The following is an 11,930-nucleotide window of genomic DNA, read 5'->3' on the forward strand; positions in this document are numbered from 1 at the left end:
CACCGATGGCCGCTCGACCGTGAGGAAGTGTGTGTTTGTTTCATCCGTCTCCTGTTCTGTGGCCTGTTGCTCCCCGAGGCAGCTCGAGTCCTCGCACTGACAGCTGAGCTTCTGCTGCTGCGACTGTGTGAAAGCTGCAGCATGTGGAGCTTTAGCTCTTCTAATCAGTCATATAAGAGGCATTCAGAAAAATCACACACACAAAATAACACTGTAACATTAATAAGACAAAAAAACTGTAACATTAACAAGACAAAAAAATAACATCATAATATGACGACAAAAATAACAATGTGATATTAATATAACAAGAAATAAATAGGTGACATTATTAGGACAAAAAATAAAATGTAACAATAAGTGGACAAAAAAACAATGCAACAATAAGGAGACAAAAATAATAATGTAACATTAAATAGACAAAAATAACAATGTAACATTAAGAAGACAAAAATTAAATAGACAAAAATGAATCATGAATAAGAAACAACAGTAGTAAGTATTAAATAAATAAAAAAATAATAAAAATGTAACAAGACAAAAATACTAGTAATTAATGAGAAGAAAAAGTCAGTAAAATAACAGTATAACACCAAGAAGACAAATATAATGTAACATTAATAAGAAATAAAAAATTGCAAGTATAAATAAATATAAACAAAATGAAAAATGAAAAAATAGAAAATAGAAAAAAACAATGTGATATTAAGAAAGCAAAAATACCGTTACGAAGAATTAAAAATAGTATTAATAAAATTTAAAAAATAAAATTAAATTAAGAATGTAAGAAATTAAAATAAATAAAAATATAGCATTATGAAAACAAACAAACCAAATGTATGGGTTTTTGCTCTGATTCAAAAACCAAACAAACACTACAGAAGCGCTTGTGTTCATTTTCCTACTAATAAAAATGTGACATCAGGAATCTTGCAGGAACGTTTATAACCGTTACATAACCACAGTCTCCGATCCGGGAAACGGTTACAGACAGAGATTGGAATCAGACTGTAGAAAGTGGACGGATGTGCCACTGTTCACTCAAATCTCCTCCTCATTTCTCTTTTATTCTCTTACGTAACTCTCTGTTCTGCAGAGCGGGGTTTAAGGTCGACTTATTCATGAGGAAAAAACAGCAGAAATCCTCACAGCCGCCACGCCACTCTGTTTTTCTCCCTTTTTCTCTTCACCTTCAGCTGCCTTTCAGCACTCACATGTACAGCAAAGCCGTGCATGACTTTTCTTTCAGGAATTACTTCACTAGCTCTTTATTTTCTTTTTTCTATAACAAATCACAGGTTTATATTAATGCACTCGTTCTAGTACGTTATGGTTTCTATAGTAACAGCTCATTCACAGGGACGTGTACAGCCGAAGCTCCATTGTTGATATGGTGAAGTTTTCTTAAAGTAAAGAGACGTTTATTTAACATTTATGGAAGGAGTCTCCAGTGTCAGAGGTAAAGCTATCACTTTATGTTTTCTGACATCTTCTTTGGTTTCTCGGTAACAAGAGTACCAAGCTGCTTTTTTTTTTTTGTCTTATTAACTTCTAAGTTGTATTTGGAACACTTTCTGATGCTTCATCAGTGGATAACACTCTGTTGTGTGGTTCTACCTTTAAGGGTTCTCTGAGAGGGACAACTGAAGAACCCTTAAGTCTATAGAACACTGCGTTAGTAAGAATGTTAATAACCTTGGATGAAGGACGATTTAAACCTCCCAGGATGTTAGCTAACACTCAAGAGGGGACATAACTAGCAAGTGGGATTCAGCAATGATGAAATTAGGAGGAAATTTGCAGGAGGAAAGTGAAGTGGAGTGTGGAGTGAGAACTTAGTGGTCTGCTCGAGAGCTCGTGGGAGAGGAGAGTATGATGTAATTTGGCAACTTGCTTTGCAAGCTTCACTTTGTTGGAAATCCTGGGAGCAGATTTCTTCACCGGAGGCTCGTTCGAGAGGAACTCATCACCATCACCTTCACTAAATGTCACAGAACTCTTCTTTAAAAAACAAGTCAGAATACAGCAACAACCGAGTCTTTAAAACAGTGCATGTCTATTTAAATAAATATATCATCATTTGTAAGAGGGAAGATTTGGAAGATTTGATATATTTTGCAAAATTATTAATATGTATATATTTTAACATTTAAAGCCACATTCAATTCAATTTTATTTTATTTGTGTAGCGCTTTTAACAATGGACACTGTCACAAAGCAGATTTACAGAAATAAATACATTCAGGATGTAAATTTTAAATGTATGAATTTATCCCTAATGAGAAGCCAGAGGTGACGGTGGTGAGGAAAAACTCCCTGAGACGATATGAAGAAGAAACCTTGAGAGGAACCAGACTCAAAAGGGAACCATCCTCATCTGGGTGACACCCGATAGTGCGATTATAAATCATTCCCTTCTATAACTACATGGACAAATAGAGAAATTGTGTAAGCAAGAAATTCATTACAGTTTTCACATGAAGTCCAGTTTGTTGTATCTATCCATTGTCCACTGATGGAGACCTGAGTACAAAACTGCTTGCGGCAACCGCAGCCCCAAAGCCACCACAGCAATCGCAGTCCCAAGCCATCACAGTACAACTCCCCATATGACCCGCAGTCCAAAGCCATCTCTGCAGTCCCAGCGACACCAACCCCAGCAATCCCACTGATCTTCAGGCTGTCCATATGGGTCCACGACCAGCAGCAGCAGCAGCGAGCGATCTCCAACCGATGAGAACTTCAACCAGAAGTAGGGCATCAGGATGAATCTGACAGGTCCAGAGAGCAGACGGGGTCAGGATCACTGGTATCTCAGGAGTAGCATGTGTCACTCGACAGAGGGAGAGAGAGAGAGAGGGAGAGAGAGAGAGAGAGAGAGAGAGGGAGACAGAGAGAGACGGGGGAGAGAGGGAAAGAGAGAGGGAGGGAGAGATTGTTAGGTATGATAGTTTCCCGTAATGGTTAAGGACAATGTACTTTGCGTGCAGAGAGCAAGCAGGGACTCCGGCAGGACTAGCTGTGACAGCATAACTAAAAGGGAGAGCCAGAAGCTAACACAGACATGAGGGAGTCCTGGGACATAAAGCAGCAGCCACTCCACCATCAACAAACCTGAGTGAATGCGTGAGAGTGGGGGGGCGACAGCATCCAAACATCCCAGTTCACCACAACACTCTATGCCTGTGAAACCTCCAGACCTGCCCCTGTACCTAAGAAAAAACTATTCACTAAAGGCTTTACTAAACAAATATGTTTTCAGCCGAGACTTAAACACTGAGACTGTGTCTGAGCCCCGAACACTAAGTGGAAGGCTGTTCCATAACTGTGGGGCTTTGTAAGAGAAAGCTCTACCCCCAGCTGTAGCCCGCACTATTCAAGGTACCAACAAATAGCCTGCACCTTTTGATCTGAGTAGGCGTGGAGGATCATAAAAGACCAAAATTTCGCTCAGGTACTGTGGCGCGAGACCATTTAGTGGTTTATAGGTCAATAATAATATTTTATAATCAATACGAAATGCAGTGCAGTGTGGATAAGATAGGGGTGATGTGATCATATCTTCTGGTTCTGGTAAGGACTCTTGCTGCTGCATTCTGGACTAACTGGAGCTTGTTTATGCTCCTACTGGAGCATCCAGACAGTAAGGCATTACAATAATCCAACCTAGAGGTAACAAAAGCATGAACTAATTTTTCTGCATTGTGTAGTGACAGTATATTTCTTATCTTAGCAATATTTCTGAGATGAAAGAAAGTGATCCTAGTTATATTATCTACATGAGCTTTAAAAGAAAGACTAGAGTCAATAATCACACCATTATTCCCAATGACCAATCACTGATCACCATTATTCCCAATGACCAATCACTGATCACCATTATTCCCAATGACCAATCACTGATCACCATTATTCCCAATGACCAATCACCGATCACCATTATTCCCAACGACCAATCACTGATCACCATTATTCCCAATGACCAATCACTGATCACCATTATTACTGTCAGTGTCTGTGTTCTTGACAGAAATTCTAGAATTCTGTAAAGATGTAGGTTATTTGTGGAACCGTGACCTCAGATTTTTGTTCTATAAGAAATCATTCATAATCTATTCTTTTCTATTCTAATAAAATGTCTGATGATACACTTTGACATGCAAATGATCATGATGATTCAGTGAATATGCAAATTAGCCTACGGTGTCATCTGAAAATGTCTAGTGACATTTAAACCTCTATTAGCAACTTTCCCCTGAAACGAGTCTGGAACACGTGATCACTCGGCGTCACTAAGCAAAGCATTATCATGACATTTGCTCTCCTTCTGGAATCTGTCACAGCTTCACTTTGTAGGAAATCCTGAGGGTGTTTTCTCCTCTTGTGCTGTGGAGGAACTCATCAGTCTCACATTCATCAGCTGTCACCAGCTTCCTCTTCAAAGCCAGCTCAGTTTTAAAGATCAGTCTTTGAAGTCTTTTAATGTCAGCGATCACATCATACCTGCTGCTGTAACAGGATATTCCTGCACACAGTCGGAGTCGTATTCTCATCATCTTTTCAGAAATCTTGCACTTTTAAATCGCAGGTTCTGTGCAGCTGAAGATTCATATTTAGATCCTGAAACTGTACCTCTCGACCTCACACAATAAATATTTGTTTCATCAGTTAGAGTTTTGGTTTATTTAAGTCCGATTTCAATCCTGTTACTCAGACTTTCAGACTCGTTCAATTGTTTGGGTCTGATTTCTCCTGCTGTTGATCCAGGTTTAAGTATTGCTTAGAGTCGAAGACTTGAGTCTTAAAATGACATCGATATTTATGGGGAAAGTTGCTGGTATTCAGAGTTGGGTTACGCAGCTGCTTAAGTGGATTTTCTGAGCTCTACATCAGATTATTAAAATCACCTGCGTGTCGTTCCCACCTCTGAGGTTTTTCCTAAGTAGAAGTGTCTGAGACGGGGTTTTTCAACAGTGTATAGACCACTGCCTTCAAACACAAACATTTGCCTTTAAACCTGAAAAAATTAGGGATAGAAAATACAGACTGAAGACACAGACAGCATTTTTTTTCCTTTGCTGTTAATTGTAATAAGATAACTAACTGGGAAAACGTGATTATGATTCCCTAACATTACCTGCTGGACATTTATCATAAATAAATTCTCACGTTCTCACATTAGTGAAGTTTTTCTGTACACGAATAGGAATAAACTTTTTTTATTACATTTACTGTGTGTCTGTGTCTGTTTACTGAAACCGCAGCCAGGCGAAGCTGTGTGACTTTTCGGTTGGCTGATATTTCATAACATTGCAATCGATAAAACTCTGAGGATAGACTTTCTCTTCTTTCATCTTTCTCTGCTTTTCACTGTAAATAAATTCACATTTATCCCCATGTGTAACCATTTCCTGAAACAAAGAATTTGTATGTGTGTGATTTTTAATAAACTTTATTTATTAGTTTATTTATTAGCATTATAACTGCTCTGAGTAACATCGAGTAAAAATGACCAAACAGCTCAGCTCTCTCGGTGGAGTTAGAGCTATTCTTATCACTCAACAGAAAGACGACAAGAGCTTTAAATACTCAATAAATCCCTGCTCTCTGACTTCACATCATTCGACCCGGCTGCCAGGCATGCGCACACACACACACACACACACACACACACACACACACACACACACACACACATACGGAAAGTAAACTGCAAGTTCTGCAAGAAAGAAAGTGACACTGTCTTGACATTTCATAATGTTAAATAGCCTGTAAAGCCATTTTAACACGTTGGGGTGAGGCGATAAAAATACCGCAACTGGCAGCAATAATAATGTTAGCTAACGAAGCTAGTCACGGTGATTCAACTCCAATCTGTGTGTAATTAGATGATACTGCAAAAATCGAATTATTTACTATGCACTATAGTATCTTTAGACAAGTCAAACAAACAACCTGGGCTTGATTCTTCTCCTGCAAATGAGGCAGAAAGTGTTCAGGCACATTATATGTTAAGTAGGTAATAAACACTGTGTGTGTTACTGTTACAGTAAAATACTGAGTGACGGTGTGATGTGATGAAGCGGAGTCACTGTTTTACTATAACAGCAAATCCACAAGTGTTTTATTCCTCTTATACCACAGCAATTTACCAACAATGAACAGCACATCACACTTTTTATCAGTTTATAGTTACATTTGATGTTTGAGAAACAAGTTAGTTCCTGCTGTCACTTATGTTATAGCAGCTATAAACACATTCCCTCACCAGCCTCTCTTTATTCTCTCTCTTCAAGATTTAAAAAAAACTGAGGCTTGTCATATTACCGAGAAACTGCAAAGAAGCGTAAACTCCTCTGTCCTGAAGATGTCGGAAAACTTAAAGCTACTGCTTTACCTCTGACTCTTACAAAGCGCTGACACTGGAGACTCCTTCCATAAATGTAAATGTTAAATAAACGTCTTCTTACTTTAAAAAAGTCATCATATCAAAGTTTATACACGTTTTTATTCTGTTTATTATTAGTGGAGCGTCTGCTGTACACGTCCCTGTGAACGAGCTGTTGCTATAGAAACAATAACATATTAGAACGAGCGCATTAGTTATAAATAAAGCTGTGATTTGCAGCTGCACTACTGTCAGAGCTGCTGTTATAGAGAATTAATCAACACCTGATGACCAATCAGAATCCTGAATTGAGTAGCAGCGTGGTGTAAACACTGAACTTTCATGGAGTGAAGTGGATGAGTGAGACAGAAGGTCGTGGACTTGCGAGAGGAATCGGACAGGCGTGGGTTAAATCAGGACTGGAGCGGTTCAGAATCGCACTGGAGAGGAACGAACGGCCGTCAGTCCTGACAAACCGAAGCTGTGACAGAAAACCCAGCGGAGCGTCATCTCTCTCCTCCCGGGAGTCGGGGCTGGGCAGTGATTGACATCCGGAGCAGCAGGAACATTTCAGTCACCACTTTCTCACCCTCCTGTCTTATTAAGACTGAGATGTTTCCCTCCTGCCTCCATTTACCCTCCACCACCTGCACTTTCTCGACTTTTCTTCTCCTTCTGAACTGGATTGATGTGTCGCTGTGATTGGGGGGGAGAAAAAAACAACAGGGACACAGGGTGATGAATGAACCTTGATAGAAACTTTTTTTAGTTGAACAAACTTTCTTTTAGTTTTGCACAAAGGCAAGAAACTTCACACGGCCTTTAAACATAAAATTCTACACTAGAAAAACGAGAATCGATCACACCGATTTAGAGAACTTTTCTCATATGTCATTTCAAAAGGGCAATAAATTACATCTTTCAAAGCTGCAGTGAAAACACACCGATCAATTTCACTCTTCATCCAATTATCAGCATGATTTCTCTCTGGGTTTGGTCACTTCTCTTTAAAGCTGATGTCTTTGAGAGACTCTGAGACACAGACGTTCCTGTTTCCTGTCCTATTAAAAGACGTGAGAAGTCCTGGTGTTAGTCGAGTCTTTTTTCCAGCTTTGAGCGTCAACTTCATTATCTCTCAGTACAGATGGTCCTGTTTTCAGAGCATTCAAAAGCTGACAGGTTTTCTTACAAACTCGTGTTTTAGAGAGATTCAGGGTTCGAGCGTTTATTTCCACTCCTGTGCTGTCGAGTGTGAACGTGAACAATATGTTGGAAGGTTTATTACAGCCGTGTTTCAGATAAAACCCTCTTCATTACTCTGCTCTCATTCATCTACAGCATTTAATTTAATCTAGATTAAAGCCAGACACTTCTATTGTCTTTTATTCCTACAACAGTGGAACGAGCTGAAACCTGTTGCACTGGAGAGGAACAAACGACCGTGTACCAAAATACGCAAATGAGGCAGGAGATCGTTAAACATGCATTCATTTACATATTATAAAAATCACTACATAAAATTAAAAAAACAATCACTTGGTATATTTTTATTGTGACGACACAACCAGTAGTTTATTAGAATATTGTTATTTGATGGTATTATTTTATTTTTAAAAAATCCATGGTGATCTAAGATGATATTTTGCGTAGTTTTATAAATAAAAGTCACTAAAAGCAACTCGAAATATTTAAACACATTAAAACGCGTATCGCTTCACATAATTCCTGCAGCTTTAAGACGTATGAATCAGGAATGAAATGATGTGGAGGTTCTGTCATCAAGGACGAAGAGAAAATTAGTCATTTTGAGTAAATGGTTAATAAACTAAATGTCTATGATCAATAATCATAAAAATATTATAAAAATATAACGTTTATAAATTAAAATTATTGAGTAACCCTCAGTTACCCCTAGAGTTCCTGGATTAAAGCGTTTAAACAGAAGTGTATCTAATTCTTGTCACTGTTTACGCGCTGATCTCGAGGAGCGATCTCTCACGCTTGGATTTCTCACATTTTCATTGCGTTTTCATTGTGAGAGTGTTTTTTGCGAGTGACTCGGGCTCACGGCGAAATGAAAACAGACTTTTTGTTTTAACCCTCGTGGCGTTTCCTCGGGATGGAGATGGTGTTGTTTGAGGTTGAATGCCCCCGGGCTTTCTGCAGCACACACAGTCTGATTGATTGACGCAGCGGCGAGGCTGACGATGATTAAGGAGCGACGTTTTGCTTTTCATCCCACCTGCTTGTCTCTCTGGAAGATTTAGAGCAGCGTGCTAGCCGAATGCTAAACGCTCCGAGCCTGTCTTCTTGTCAGTGCTGTTCTGAGTAACAGGCTCTCAGACAGGTTTAGAGGTTTAGAGCAAGCTAGCTAGCTTATATTACTTACAGTCAATGAAAATAAAGACTGTATCTGCCTCACTAGCTAAATGATGATGTGTATCACCTGATTCTTTTTGTTTAGAACATCAGATACCTTCAGCAGGTTCAGCCAGGTCTCTTGAGAAACCATGAAGTTCTGTGATTTACTCTAGATTCATTTATTATTCCTTTTTTTGCAAAGATATATATATTTTTCTGCAGAAGTAACTATTTAGCTCTGAGGTCTGTCATGTTGGCTTTATTGAGCACTAAAGATGTGGGCGGAGTAAAAGACTCTTGGGGGCGTGGCTAAAACCAAGGAGCCTGTCACGGACCATCAGTTTTTGGGTTTTTGGAAGTTCTGCTGCTAATCGATGTTATTATTATTATTATTATTATTATTATTATTATTATTAATATTAATGTTTGAAGAGTAAATTGTGTCAGATTTTGACGCCTTCTACACAGAATGTATAAAATAATTGTCTTCTACACTCTAATGAATGCACTATGACAATGAGCTGGAAATGTAACGGAGTAAAATTAAGTCTCAGTTTTTGCATATTTATTGCAGTTAGATTAAAAGTTAATCTTCATTTAAAATTATTTTTATGATATATAAAATCCAGCGCTGCTCGACATAACATCGATCATTTTACTGATCGCAGGTTTCAAGAGAACCGTCTCCTTCCCCGTATCCAGCAGATAACGGTTTGATTTTACATCCTCGAACGTTCGTGTCATTCTCATCTCATATGGCCTAGATTCCTTTTTTTCTTCCTGTCTTTCCTTACAGCCGTTTTGACCTTTCCTTTCAAGCACCATGTTGTTTTTTGAATTGAATGATGGAGAACGCTGGCAGGATAATGGATGGCTGACGTCTGGATGCTGACGTTGATCAATGTGACGAGAGTCGAGCGAACTTCAAGTCATGAGTAGAACGGCGCCATCCTCCATAAATCATCAGCGCAGGATGGGAAACCTGTGGCGAAACAGTGAGCCGTCGTTAGCGCTCCCGGCTATTACCGGCGTAATGCGTTTGACTCGGGCTGAATGTTGATTTGGGAGCAGCTGTGGCTGGCGGCGCTGGTGTTTATCACTCTGCCCCTGATGAGAGGCGAGGAGAAGAACGTGGCCCTGAATCTGGCCTCGCTGACTCCATGCCACTCGTCCTGTCCCGCTCTCTGACTTCCAGATGGTGGTATGAATATTAACAAACTCGAAGCAGGAGGGTTCTCCGGAGCGGAATACAGATCAGCTCGTTTAAAATTCACTCAGTCAGCAGCCTGAGGGATAAAAACTACACCGCTGTTTGCTTTAAGAGGAAACGACAGCCACAGTCAAGTGTTTGTTATTCCAGGAGCCTCTGCACTATTTTTAGATCACTGTAGTGCAGATTAGGATTGGAAATGAAATTCTAAGCTTTTCTATTCGATTTTAACTGCTTTTGTACACAAGATGGAACTTTTTATTTCATTTCAAAAACTCAGATGTGATTTTTTGAAAGCTTGATAATTTTCAGAAATTGCTATAAAACCTTTTAGCACTTATTCAATTACTTTAAAAAAAAACAGTTACACCACAGATCTGCTGAATCCTGCACTCTGATTGGTCAGAAGGTGTTGATTAATTCTCTAGAACAGCAGCTCTGACAGTAGCGCAGGTTTATATTAATGCCCTCGTTCTAATACGTTATGGTTTCTATAGCAACAGCTCATTCACAGGGACGCTCCACATGAACAGATTAACCAAAGCGTGTGTAATCTCTGATACGGTGACGTTTTCTGTAAGGAGATGTTTATTTAACATTTATGAAAGGAATATCCTTTGTTTTTTTTTTTCTAACAGCGTACAGTACCAATTATAAAAGATTTTATTTTTATGAATGAACGTTTTCCTGGAAATTTGAGGTAGTATGAACAGGAGAGTTATTGCATCAGTTTACTAGAGAAGGGGGTGGAGTTTGTAGGATTTGGGCGTCTCCCATTTGCATATTCATATGACCTGGATCTATTGATGAGGGTAAAAGTGACAGTAGTTCTGTAACGCTGTTTATTGTAAGGACACAACAAAAGAAAAAACGATTTATTCACTATGAAATAATATTTAATGCTCTTAAAAATAGGAGCGATGTTAATATTAATTAATTTATTTTTCATTTGTCAAGTAAAGGGTTTCTTTTCTGTCTGGTTTGTTTTTTGATCTTCACAGAAAGGTGTAATGTATTACAATGCTGAAGTGACTTTGATTGCTATTTAGTGCTATTGTTCTGAGACTCTAAAACTCTAATATTAAAATATTAAAGGTAGCGGAAAAATATTACAAAATATCACTAAAATTTAAGGGAATGAGATATATCATATAATGTCTGGTTAAAAGCTCTGTATGTGCATGAACTACGTAAATAAATCATAAGGATTTAATCTCAGTCTGAATGATTCTAATCATTAATTATTAAATAATATAATCATTAATAAACCCATAATTTAAATCAGGAACTGTTTCCATGTGAATCGACAAACATGGAACTGAAGAATAAATTATAAAGTGTGACAGGAAATCAGTTAAAACTGTGTTTAACTAGAGAACAGGACACACTTGTGCAAAAAATAAAAATAAAAAGCTAACTGAAAAGCTGCAGCTCATGGCGTGAGTCGAGCGGTGACGTGTCCCCTGTGTGCTGTACGCCGGAAAGCTGTCGTGTTTTTGTCCCACGTGGCGTGTTGGAGAACACGGCAGCGAGTCACAGGCTGCTTCATACTTCATACTTCACCATGTTATTGATTTTTTGTTTCCTCACAGCCGCTTAAACGGTGAATAATAAAAAACCAGTGCTGGAGAAAGTGGCCCTGTGACACGAGGAGAAAAAAGCACAACACTTCACATCACACGTCACGTCACGTCATATACACTGTTCTTTCCTAATAGAGAATATCTACTGCACTTATCAACTCCCACAATGCACTGCAATAGATCAATGTCTAAATGATGTAGAGAGAATACCCATAATGCACTGCTCTGTTTGCTGGGAAGAGGGAGTAGCGCTTTCATTGAAATGTGTATTCATAATTCATTTACTCCTCTCTAATGAGGCTCATAAATCTCCATATTAATGCCCTGGATAGGGGACGAAGTGCGCACTACTGCAACTCCACCAGCTCGCACTCTCCAGCAAGTCAGC

The sequence above is a fragment of the Pangasianodon hypophthalmus genome, chromosome 15 (genome assembly GCF_027358585.1).
Source record: "Pangasianodon hypophthalmus isolate fPanHyp1 chromosome 15, fPanHyp1.pri, whole genome shotgun sequence".
Classification (NCBI taxonomy): Eukaryota; Metazoa; Chordata; class Actinopteri; order Siluriformes; family Pangasiidae; genus Pangasianodon; species Pangasianodon hypophthalmus.